Source organism: Mus musculus, chromosome 3, assembly GCF_000001635.26.
Source record: "Mus musculus strain C57BL/6J chromosome 3, GRCm38.p6 C57BL/6J".
In the NCBI taxonomy this organism is placed as follows: domain Eukaryota; kingdom Metazoa; phylum Chordata; class Mammalia; order Rodentia; family Muridae; genus Mus; species Mus musculus.
The window spans coordinates 54,608,231-54,620,047 of NC_000069.6; positions in this window are offsets into that span (position 1 = coordinate 54,608,231).

The window sequence follows — 11,817 nt, forward strand, 5'->3', positions numbered from 1 at the left end:
GAAATTTGTCAAAACTTTTGACCTTATGTAAAATCTTAGTGTATAGTTGTATAAGAGTACTCATATTATAAAACTAATTAGGGAGTATAGTTTGAGGAGAATCAGAACCTAGCTATTATAGCTTGAATAAAAATGGCCCCCGCAGGCTTAAAGGAAGTGGCACTATTAAGAAGTATAGCCTGGGTGGAATAGGTTATGGCCTTGTTGAAGGAAGTATATCACTGGATGTAGCTTTGGGGGTAGTTTCAAATGCTCAAGCCAGGCCCAGTGTCACTCTCTCTCCCTGCTTCCTATAGATCCAGATGTAGACCTCTTAGCTACCTCTCTAGCACCATGTCTGTATGAATGCTGTCATGCTTCCCTCCATGATGAAAATGGACTAAATCTCTGAACTATAAACCAAGTTAAATGTTTGCCTTTATAAGAGTTGCCATGATCATGGTGTCTCTTTGCAGCAATAGAAACCTTAAGACACTAATGAATGACCTTGCCCCAAATTACTCTTTCCCAAAAGCATGAAGCTGAGGTGGACTCTATGATGACAGATGTCACACCTCAGTGATGTTCCACCTTGGTAGATTGTCCCTGCTATAATGTAGCACTGTTACGTCAGTCTATGCTCTGTAGGTCCAAGTTGTCTACACCAGTGTCCTGGTTGTTAACAGCCATATAGGGTTTGTAGAGCTTTAATGTTTCTGCCAAAAGTTGTCACTCTCACCTCTCAAACTGAGCTGTGGAAGTGACTGGAGTCATTATTCACAGACCTCTTGATAACGTCAAATGAAGAGAGGAGAAAAGCACAGATGTGGTAGTTGGCAACACTCCTCGAAGCTTTGGGATTCAGGTTATGCCAGTGTGACTGACTAAATGTGCTACCACTTGCTTCGTGTGACATGCAAGACTCCCTTGCAGATGACTACACGGCTAGACATTTATATCACCTAGATCTGCAACATCGTTATCCAATGCACTGATTAGTTTTGTCCCATAAAACAAGTTGACTAGTCAGATGGATACACCTATAACACAAACCAGACACATGGAAACCACCACAGAAGCTCATTGCTGTATAACTTAGAGTTCAGAGACCCCTGTGTGGTGTTCCCTTCCCTCAATAAGCTGCACAGGGGGTTGTGGGTAGATAGGCTTTGTAGTCTCATGTACACAGTCAATCCCTCTGAAGGATCTTATTCGGATTCCAAGTCTATACATTCAACTTTCTGCTAAAATTTATTTGCAAACCTCAAAGACTTTCTTCCATGATCTGTCATCATGTGCAGAGCAGCAGAAGAAAACTGTGCACTAGTTCCCAGATGCAGTGAGGTGCCAGCCTGCCTGTCCTCACCCCTACTTGCACACAGAGATAGGCAGGGTATGGGAACTGCAGAATAGGAAGGGTGACTTGGATCCAGCCCTGAGACCATGTGGATTGATTTTAATTCAGCATTGGAGCCTGTTAGTGTTCTGAGCTAAGGCAAGCCACTTGGTGCTTCTCGATCTAGCTGTGTCTTTTTTTTTAAGATTTATTTATTATTATATGTAAGTTCACTGTAGCTGTCTTCAGACACACCAGAAGAGGGTGTCAGATCTCATTGTGGATGGTTGTGAACCACCAGGTTGCTGGGATTTCTTCGGAAAAGCAATCAGTGCTCGTAACCGCTGAGCCGTCTCTCCAGCCCTAGCTGTGTCTTCGGTAACAGAAAGACAATAGACTCTACCAGTGTGAGTTATTAGGATTAAAAAGTTGTTGCATGTATTTCCTCCAGGAGTCAGTTCTGGTTTATGCTAGTTACATCGCAGTACCACCACATTGGCTGGCAGTTCAAGTGCAGAAATCCACATGCTATCTATCTTTTACAGATGTGGTCCAACTCCATTGCTATTTGTCACGAATGATTGTTATCAATGGTTCAGGGCTCATAGGGAAACTTATAACTGCCAGCAACTCCAGTCCCAGGGACTCTGTCACCTTCTTCTGGTCCCCCAAAGGCACTCTACACACATGGCACACACATATAATTCGGGCACGTACACATACATCTTTCAATTCGGAGCTCCATGTCTTTAGAAACACACGAAGTGTTTGCTTACATTGGGCTGCTGCAGCCCAGTCAACTGTGATTTTAAACTGTGATTTTTTTAAAAGCAGTTCTACCCATACCTGGCTTGGAACGCAATACTTTTGGCTGAGCTCAACTACAATTAATTTAAAATATACTGAAATTTTATGCTCCTTTTGAACTAGCTTTTTAAAAGTACATCAAGCTCAATGAAAAAAATGTGCCCCCCCCCAAAAAATAATAATAATGCACACCAGATAGTTGCATCAAAGGCTCCCTGGTTGATACAGTGCTGACGTGCAGGGTCGGAAAGCTCACAAAAGCCTTTTATTTTATTTTGTGGACTGGGTTATTTTAAAAGATTTCAGTCCTCTTCGGAGAATGTTCCATAAATAAGTGCTGTTCTTGCACTAGTGGCCGGGAGAGTATGTCCTATTGACTAATGGCTAATGCCTTAAGCAGTTTGTGAGGTGTGTGGATTTATGTGTGTCTAATATTGGCTTGAAATATTTTCCTGGAAGCTATCAAGTTAAGCATCTCCCAAGCTCACTAAGTACCTATATTATATATCAAACATATATATATTATATATCACACACACACACACATATATATATATATTATATATCAAACATATATATTATATCAAACATATATATATATATATATTATATATCAAACATCAGCCTGTCACCTGGAAGACACTGCCAACCAGTACTGCTCTTTGCTTTGATTCTTTACTAAGCCTTCTCCATCTTCGGTCTCTACCGACATTTTGTCTGTCTGTTCCCAGCAACTCTTGCAGGCCTGTAGCCACACTTTTTCTTTCCTTTTATATTATGATTTACAAACCTCAAATTCTAAGTTCTAAGGAGAAGAGCCAAGCAGGAGAATGAACACACACACACACACACACACACACACACACACACACACACACACCAGATCTCAAGGGAAAGCATCCACTGGAGCGGAGATAGCATCCCTGGCAGTAGGGCCTCACGCTGGCTTTAAGGAGCTTAGCAGGGAGAAACTGGGTCCAGGTTTCCCTTGCTGACTGCATCTTCCAGGTGCAGTGCTTTTTCCACTAGCAAGGCAATACGGATGCTGAGGAGCTAAAGCAAAGAACATAACGAATTCTAAGACACTGTCTCTGGCCTTCCTTGTCACACTGTGCCTGGCACCTCACGGCTTCATCATCTCCCCACACCGACAGATAGCCCTGTTTATCCATCCAAGAGTTTGTGTTGCAATGGCTTCTAGTTTGGGGACATCTGGTTTTCATCGACTCTGCATGTGGTCTGGGAACTACTGTCCTAGAGTCTCCAGTCGTTAGGTAACAGAAAATGATGGCGAAGACTTTAGCAAGTAGGATGAAAGCACTCCAGTCTCAGAACCTGAACTTTCATGATGGCAGGCTCCCCTGCCAGAAGTCTGGTACTGTATTTCCTGTTTATTCCAGAACTAGTGGCAAAGTCTCCATTCTTGTGGTTGCAGTCTTTCAGCTTCCAGTAGTAACCAGATCCCAGAAACGATTATATAATCCGAGGTCATCTGCCTCTCGGGTGACAGCTAACACTTCCTCTTCTTGAGTTGAATTTTCAGTTTTTTAATCGCCATTGGAAAACACGTCAGACCCATTTAATTATTTTCCTTAAGTAGTTTTAAGATTTTTATTAAAGCTTTGTTTTTATGTATATGAGTACTCTATCTGCATATACACCTACATGCCAGAAAAAAAGTATCAGATCCGATTACAGATGGTTTTAAACCACCTTGTAGTTGCTGGGAATTGAACTCAGAACCTCTGGAGAAACAGCCAGTGCCCTTCATTTCTGAGCTGTCTCTCCAGCCCTTAAGATTTTCTTTTAAGACAGGGTCTCCATCAGCCTGTTTTGGAACTCACTATGTAAATCACACTGGCCTGAACTCACAGAGATCCATCCACCTCTGATTTCAACTCTACTGGGATTAACATTGTATACCTACCACACCCATATTCATCTTGCTTTCAATTATACTCAAGTATGTATATCTGTGCACATGAGTACAAGTACCTCAGAGGGTATTGGATACCCTCAAGCCAGAGTTAGTTACAAGTGGTTGAGAGCGGCCTGACACGGGTGCTAGGAACTAAAGTTGGACGCTCTGCTAGAGCAGCAAACACTTAACCTCTGAGTCCTCTCCCCAGCCCTCCCAACATTTCAGTACAGCTCTAATTCATGGACTCATTTCAGCTCTGCAGAGGAGATCACACACAGACATCAGTGTTGTAAATGATATGTAGATACAAGAGAAACAAAATCAATGTAGTCAATAGTCAGGGAGCAAGAGTTCCTCATAAGCCAGTTGATGCCGTGGTATTTAAGGGCAGAGCAGAAAATGCTTTCTACTGGAGACTTTGTGTTTAGTAGACGAGGGAAAGTAAAGAAAGCAACACAGATGAAGTTCAGGCCAAAGGCACAGTGCTCATGCACACTGTGAAAGCAACAGAACAGCCAGTTGGTGGGGGGTTATACTGCTCTAGTTAAAACTCAAAACAGTAAACCTGAACTTCACTCAGTCCCTCACAAAAAACCATTAACTTATAATGGCTAAAAGCCTGGGGGTGGTTCCTTCCTCCCACCCATACACATCCTGAATTGAAGGTGGTAAGATGAACTGAGATTCCAGACCAGCGTCTTAAGAGCTGTGTGACCTTGGGAGAGGTTCTGAAGTCTACGGAGCTGTGTGTTGGGTGAAATGTTGACACCTGTGGGGACTGCACTCGGAAGGCAGATGTCTAACACTGGAGCCTGAGCCTGCTGAGCTCTCCACAACTGAGGGCTGTTCCGTCTGAGCAGTGAGCCCATACTCCGGAAGTGAAGTGATTGGATGGATTCAAAGATAGTGATCAGAATGAATCAGAGTGGGGACTCAGACCAGCTGAGCATGGGGTGTAGACAACGCCAGCAGTTGGGATGCTGAGGCAGAAAAATCAGTCTAAGCTCCACAGTGGAGTTTGTGGTCAGGCTAAGCTATAAAGCAATAACCTATTGGGAGAAAGGAAGGAAGGAAGGAAAGGAGGAAGGGAGAGGGACGGAGGGAGGGAAAGTAAAAAGAACACTACTAATTCTTTAAAGCATATAACCTAAACATGTAAATATTTAAATATATATATATATAGTATACATTAATATTAATATCAATTAGTTGATTGATTGGATTAATTTGTATTAATTTATATTACTATTACTATGTTAATAATACTAATACTAATATGTATTTATATAAGAATATGTATTATATACTTCTGTAAGATATATATATGATATATATGCTTATTTAAGAATATAAACATTGACAGGAAAGTTGGCAGAAATAGTCCAATGGTGACTGTGTCAGAACTTGGGCATCATCTACAGAAAGCAGTAAAAAGGACCTACTAGTCAAGAATGGCTGTGAGATTTCATGGGCCAAGGAAGTCGTGCTTCACTATTTATTTAAAGAATCAGTAATTAGCATAGTAAGAAGTAATCAGAGTGGAAATATGGCTTTCAGGTTTCTCTGTTGTTGTTTTGTTTTTCAGGGTAGGGTTTCTATTCTTTTGCTTACTGTAGTATTGTATGCTGAGCATGTTCTTCCTCTTAGCATGATACCTTGAAGACCACCCCTCATGCCGTGCCTCTCCCTCTCCTATGGATTCCCCTTTGGTTCCTTACACAATGTTACATCTACTTCCCTCTAGTGTACACATGCTTGGCTTTATGTGACTACATAAAATCTAGAAACCACAATGAGAGACTGCAGAATATCTGTCTTTCTGAGACTGGGTTAATTTGCTGACTGTAACTGTCTCCAGTTGCATCCATTGTCCCTCCCACAAATGACACAACTTCATTCTTTACAGCTGAAAACAGTTCCCCTGTCGGGCTCATGAAGCACACAGTCTCACCCACTCCTCTGTTCTTAGACACCCGAGCTGGTTCCCCTAGCTATTGTGACTAGTGCAGCAGTCAGGCCTGGGTCAACTTTTAGGACACGTTGATTTGAAGTTGTTCAGGTAAATGCCCAGGAGTGCTATAGTGGATCATATGTCGCATCTGCTTTTAGCGTTTTGAGAAATCCTCAACAGCGACTTCCATAGAGGTTGGATTAGCTTGCATTAAATCAATCATATTCAACAACAAATATCATATTCACAAAAGCATTTTAGCTTGAGAAACAATTTCCCATTAATTGTTTCTCTTACTTTTCTTAGTTTCATGAGATTTCATTTTTTAGATCTTTGGCCCTATGTTCTAGGTGACAGGAATCCTACTCAGAAACTCCTTTCTTTCTTTTTTTAAAATGTTTTTCTTTTATTGATCCCCTCCCCTACACACACACACACACACACACACACACACACACACACACACATAATGTATCCTGATTGTGGTTTTCTCTCCTATTCCTCCCCCATCTCCCCTTCCATATGAATTGACACCCCTTTCTGTCAATAAAAAGACTTCTAAAGGACTGCTTAGGGGCTGGTGAGATGGCTCAGTGGATAAGAGCACTGACTGCTCTTCCGAAAGTCCTGAGTTCAAATCCCAGCAACCACATGGTAGCTCACAACCACCCATAATGAGATCTGACTCCCTCTTCTAGTGCGTCTGAAGTCAGTTACAATGTACTTATTTATAATAAATAAATCTTTGGGCCAGTGGGAGCAGAGACTGAGTGAGTGGAGTTGAGCATGGCCCAACAGAGCAAGCAGAGGTCCTAAAAATTCAATTCCCAACAACCACATGAAGGCTCACAACCATCTGTACAGCTACCGTGTACTCACATACATAAAATAAATAAATAAATCTTTTTTTCAAAAAAGGACTGTTTAAAAATAAAATAAAATAAAATAAGTAAAATAAAATGATTAAATAAAACTCAACACATCAGGATTGAACAAAACAAACAAACAAGAAAATGAACTAAGGAAAGCATTCAAGAAACAGAGACCAATTCATTCTCACACTGAGGAATCTTCTAAAAATTAAAATAAAATAAAATAAAAATTAAAGTCCCAAACTGGATGCCATACCATATACATACACAAAGACCTATAGGATTAAATGAGATAAGAAAAAAATACAGGGCTGGAGAGATGGCTCACTGGTTAAGAGCACCAACTGCTTTTCCGAAGGTCCTGAGTTCAATTCCCAGCAACCACATGGTGGCTCACAACCATCTGTAACAAGATCTGATGCCCTCTTCTGGAGAGTTTGAAGACAGCTACAGTGTACTTACATATAATAAATAAATCTTAAAAAAAAAATAAATAAATAAAAAGAAAAAAAGAAAAAAAATACGTAAATAAAACTAAATTAAAATAAAATAAAAGACTATGACAAAAATGAAAAATAAAAATAAGGAAAGCCCCAACATGACATTATAGGACAAGCAACACCCAGAGACGCCACCGAATCTGTTTTCTGTTGACCATCTACTACTACTGGACATGAAGCCTAACCTTAAGAGTAGTTTGTTTTCCCCTGAGACCCCCTTGGAGGAAGCTAAACTTTCATTTTCAAGTGGTTATCAATTGGAGCTAGTTTCTGGGTTCGAGATAGGAGCATATATCCACTTCTCCTTCAGCTCCAGAGCCCCATCTCTTACAGACACATGCCCTGTGCATGTTGCATCTGTCTCTGTGAGTTCACATGTATTCGTGGGGGGGGGGGGTTGGGTGGAGATGTTAATTTATAGGGCTTCATATTTTGGTGTCTTCCATCCCCTCTGGTTCTTCCACACTGCTTCCTCTTCTGCAAGGTTCCCTGAGCCCTGAGGGGAGGGATCTGAGGGAACCATTCTGTACAGATTGAGTGGTTAAAGATGGCTCATTCTCTCCATAACATCTGGCTGTGGGGACTTGTGTCCATCCACTGCAGGACGAAGTTTCTTTCACTATCACTGAGGAAAAACTGATATTTGCAGTCATTGTGTTGCTGTGGGTATTGCCGTTGTTGTTTGGTTTGGTTTTGATTGTTATTGCTTTTAAACAATAGTATTTAGTTTTACCTTTTCCCCTGGGCTATCTAGTCTCAGGTTCTTGGTTACCCAAAAAGTGAAAGATACAGTTTGAGTCTCATGGAGTGGGCCTTCAGACAAACCAGAGATTGGTTGGTCACTCCCACAGGCTTTGTGCCACCATTGCATTGGCATGCAGGCAGGACACTTGTAGGTCAAAGGTTTTGTGGCTGAGTTGGGGTTTACATTTCTGCTTTGGTAGCATGCAGAGCCCCTTTAATGTTTCAAAGATGCTAGGCATGTAGGGGTGAAGGATCTACATAAGCACCAACTCAACTTCTCCACATCCATGGAGAGGTGTAGAAGTCTTCAACAATGAGGCCTTGCAGTCAGTTTGTGGAGAGCAACATGTAGTCCTGGCAACAGCCTGGGTTATTGATGGGTTTCCCATAAAACAATCAATTAGATATAACCCAAGAGATGGCCAGTTGGGGCTCTCTCTCCCCCTTTATTTGGGAATTTCATTTAAATCTGTGTCATATATTCATATATTTTATGAAGCTTCTACTAGATTAGTTTTTCATACTACCCATCAAACGATTCTTAGTCTTAGCTGTCTCTCCCCACATTCACTCCGTCTCACCCCTCTCCCCTCCCTTCCCCACTTACTCATCCTTTTCCAGTCCACTTCCCAGCTATCCATAGCTATTCTGTTTCCCTTTCCTAGGAAGATCTCTGTCTCCCCCAGTCGCTTACTCTATACTTAACCTCTGTGTTCTATGGATTATAGCTTAGCTATCATTGCCTTAACAACTAATACCCACATATAAGCAAGTAGTTACCTGATTTGCCTTTCTGGGTCTGGGTTACCTCACTTGGGATGATTTTTTTTTTCTAGTTCCATCCATTTACCCATAAATTTCATTATTTCATTTTTTTTAAATGGCTGAATAATACTCCCTTGTGTAAATGAACCACATTTTTCTTTACCCATTCTTCTGCTGACATCTCCAATATACTGCGGTTTTCAAATGAAATCCAGGCTTTACCTTCACAGTTTCACAAATCACCCTTCTGGGCCTCCCACAAGAACACCCTTGGTACAGGGCTAACCTCAGTGGTTTTCCATAGTTGCAGAGGGAGATTCCACAACCCCTTTCTTGTATCTTTGACTCTAAAACCAGAACCACATAATTGGAATATGAGCTTAGGTCAGATAAAGGAGAGAAAGAGTCAGTTAAAGACATAACATAAGTGCAGAATGACAAATGTGTAACCAACATCTCCAGTAAAAGAAAAACCTCAAAGTGGAAACTTTTGGTTTGTTTCGAAAGTCAGTTACATCAAATGATGTTTTGCTGGGGCACGCAGGTGAAAGATGTCTTAATAAAAGCAGGCACGGGAAAGAATGTTTTCTTGAAGCAGATACAGGTGAAAGGATGTTTGATATAGCAAACAAGTGAAAAGACGTGTGATGAAGAAGTATAAATATGACCCCACAGACAGTGGGAGACAAGCACTGAGCATTGGTTTAATTTGCTCTGCCTTGCATGTATTGGTTCGCCTTACATCGTGTTGTTGAGCTCAGCTTTTGTGGTAACTGCTGACATCAAGAGAAACTCACCCAAGAACTGCTAGAGAGGTTCCTGTGGCAGCTTGCAGCTTCTCTGGCCTTGCCTCAGGCAAGTTGGTGAGCCTGGAGGTTTCTTCGGGATTGAATTACAGCTTCTGGTCTGTGTGTGGTGCCTGCCTGCCTAGAGGACTGGACTGAAGCTGCTGGTTTGTGTGTGGTGTCTGACTGCCTAGAGGACCGGTCTGCAGCTGCTGAGTCGTATTTGGTATCTGCTACGGGACTGAACTGCTGCCAAAGAAGACTGAGTTCACCCCAAAGACCTACTGCTAAACAGGTCCACTTCCCCCATACCCTAATAACTTTTCTCTCCCAGTGGTGGGTGGTGAGCAACAGGAGAGGTTAAACACTTATTAAAACAGGCTGCAAAAATGTACACCTACACCTAGGTGTTTTAGAGTTTACTTGCTGTGAAGAGATACCAAAGTAAAGTAAAACATTTAATTGGAGCCGACTTACAGTTTCAGAGGTTTAATTCATGGCGGGAAGCATGGCAACCTGCAGGCAGAAATGGTGCTGGAGAAAGAGCTGAGAATTCCACAGTAGGCGGAGCTTATGCACAGGAGACCTCAAAGTCCACTCCCACAGAGACACACTTCCTCCAACAAGACCACACCTCCTTAATAGTGCCACGCCCTGAGGGCCAAGCATTCAAACACATGAGTCTATGAAGGCCAAACCTATTCAAACCACCACACTAGATATGAAGAAAACACTCTTCCAGAAGCCAAGAAATAAAAATTCCTCTAGAAGTATACATTAGTTACCAAGGGATAAATGAGAATGTAAAGAGAATGTATGAATGATGGTGGAAACATGGAGAAAGACGGTTTTTAATAAAAATCAAGAGTTGAAAAACAGCAGAGAAAAAGCAGATTTTTTAGTATGGAAGAGCTAAGAATATTTGGTTAAGTAAAGGTATCGAGTCTAGGCTACATTTAAGATGCAAAATAGCCTAAAAAGCTAATCAGTGTCCTCAAATAAGAAGGCCTAGAAATTAATGGTTGTAGATTTTGATTACTTTAAGGTATAGTGAAGGGGTGATACAGGCCAGAACACACCGATGAGGACTGTAGCTCAGTCAACAGAGCTCACTGGCATGAGGTATCACTGCTGAGAGCCTCTGACTCAGGGTCTAGAAGACACCAGCAAGTCTACAAGGAGAGCAAGATGCTGGGCATGGTAGCCTATACCTGCAATCCCAACAACAAGAAAGCAAAGAAATCAGGAATTTGATGTCTACATAGTGAGTTTGAAACCAGCCTAGGCTACATGAAAACTGTTTCAAACAGTGATGGTTGGGTTGAGGAGATGGCTCAGGGATTAAGAGCACTGGCTGCTTTTGCAAAGGGCAGAGGTTCAATTCCCAGCACCCAAATGTTGTTTACAACAGTCTTTAACTCCAGTTCCAGGAAGTCCTATATCTTTGTCTTATCTCTTTAGGCACCAGGCATACACATGATGTACAGATATACAGGCAAGCAATACATACATACACATAAAATAAATGTTTTTAAAATATATATAAGGGAGAGGAAGGGAGACAAAACAAAAAGATGTAGGAGATCAACAATTAAATAGTTTTATGGAAAGTATTCAAAATTAGTGGTTGTGAGAACACAGAGGATTCAGTCATGGAAATCAAGATAACCAAGTTCCCCAGTAATAGGAGTGGAATAAACAGAAAGATGAAGGATGGAGCAGGAAGGGCAGCAGAGATATCCAAGGACAAGGGAAAAACCCTGTAACAGCTCCCAGGACAGACAGAGGCTCTGGCTCTCCAGCTCAGGGTGGAGGCATGATAAGGTTGGAAATAGAAAGCAGAGAAAATATATAACAGCTGCTCTGAGGAACTAGAAAAGAATTTAACAAACAATGGATAAAAAGAAAGGACTAACAAGCAGCATTTGGAGTCCAAACAACATGAGATAACATACATTTGCAATGGACCGAGTCTTTGGTCTCCTAAGTTTCCATGACACCAAGCAGGCTTCATTATGGGATCACTTCATCAACTTTCCCTTGATACATACATTCTTTTTCAATTTTTTCCAGTCCATATTTAAATGCATCCAAAAATGAATTAAGAATTCACTTTGTTTGATAAAAATCTATGAGGCACGGTACCAGAAAGATAAA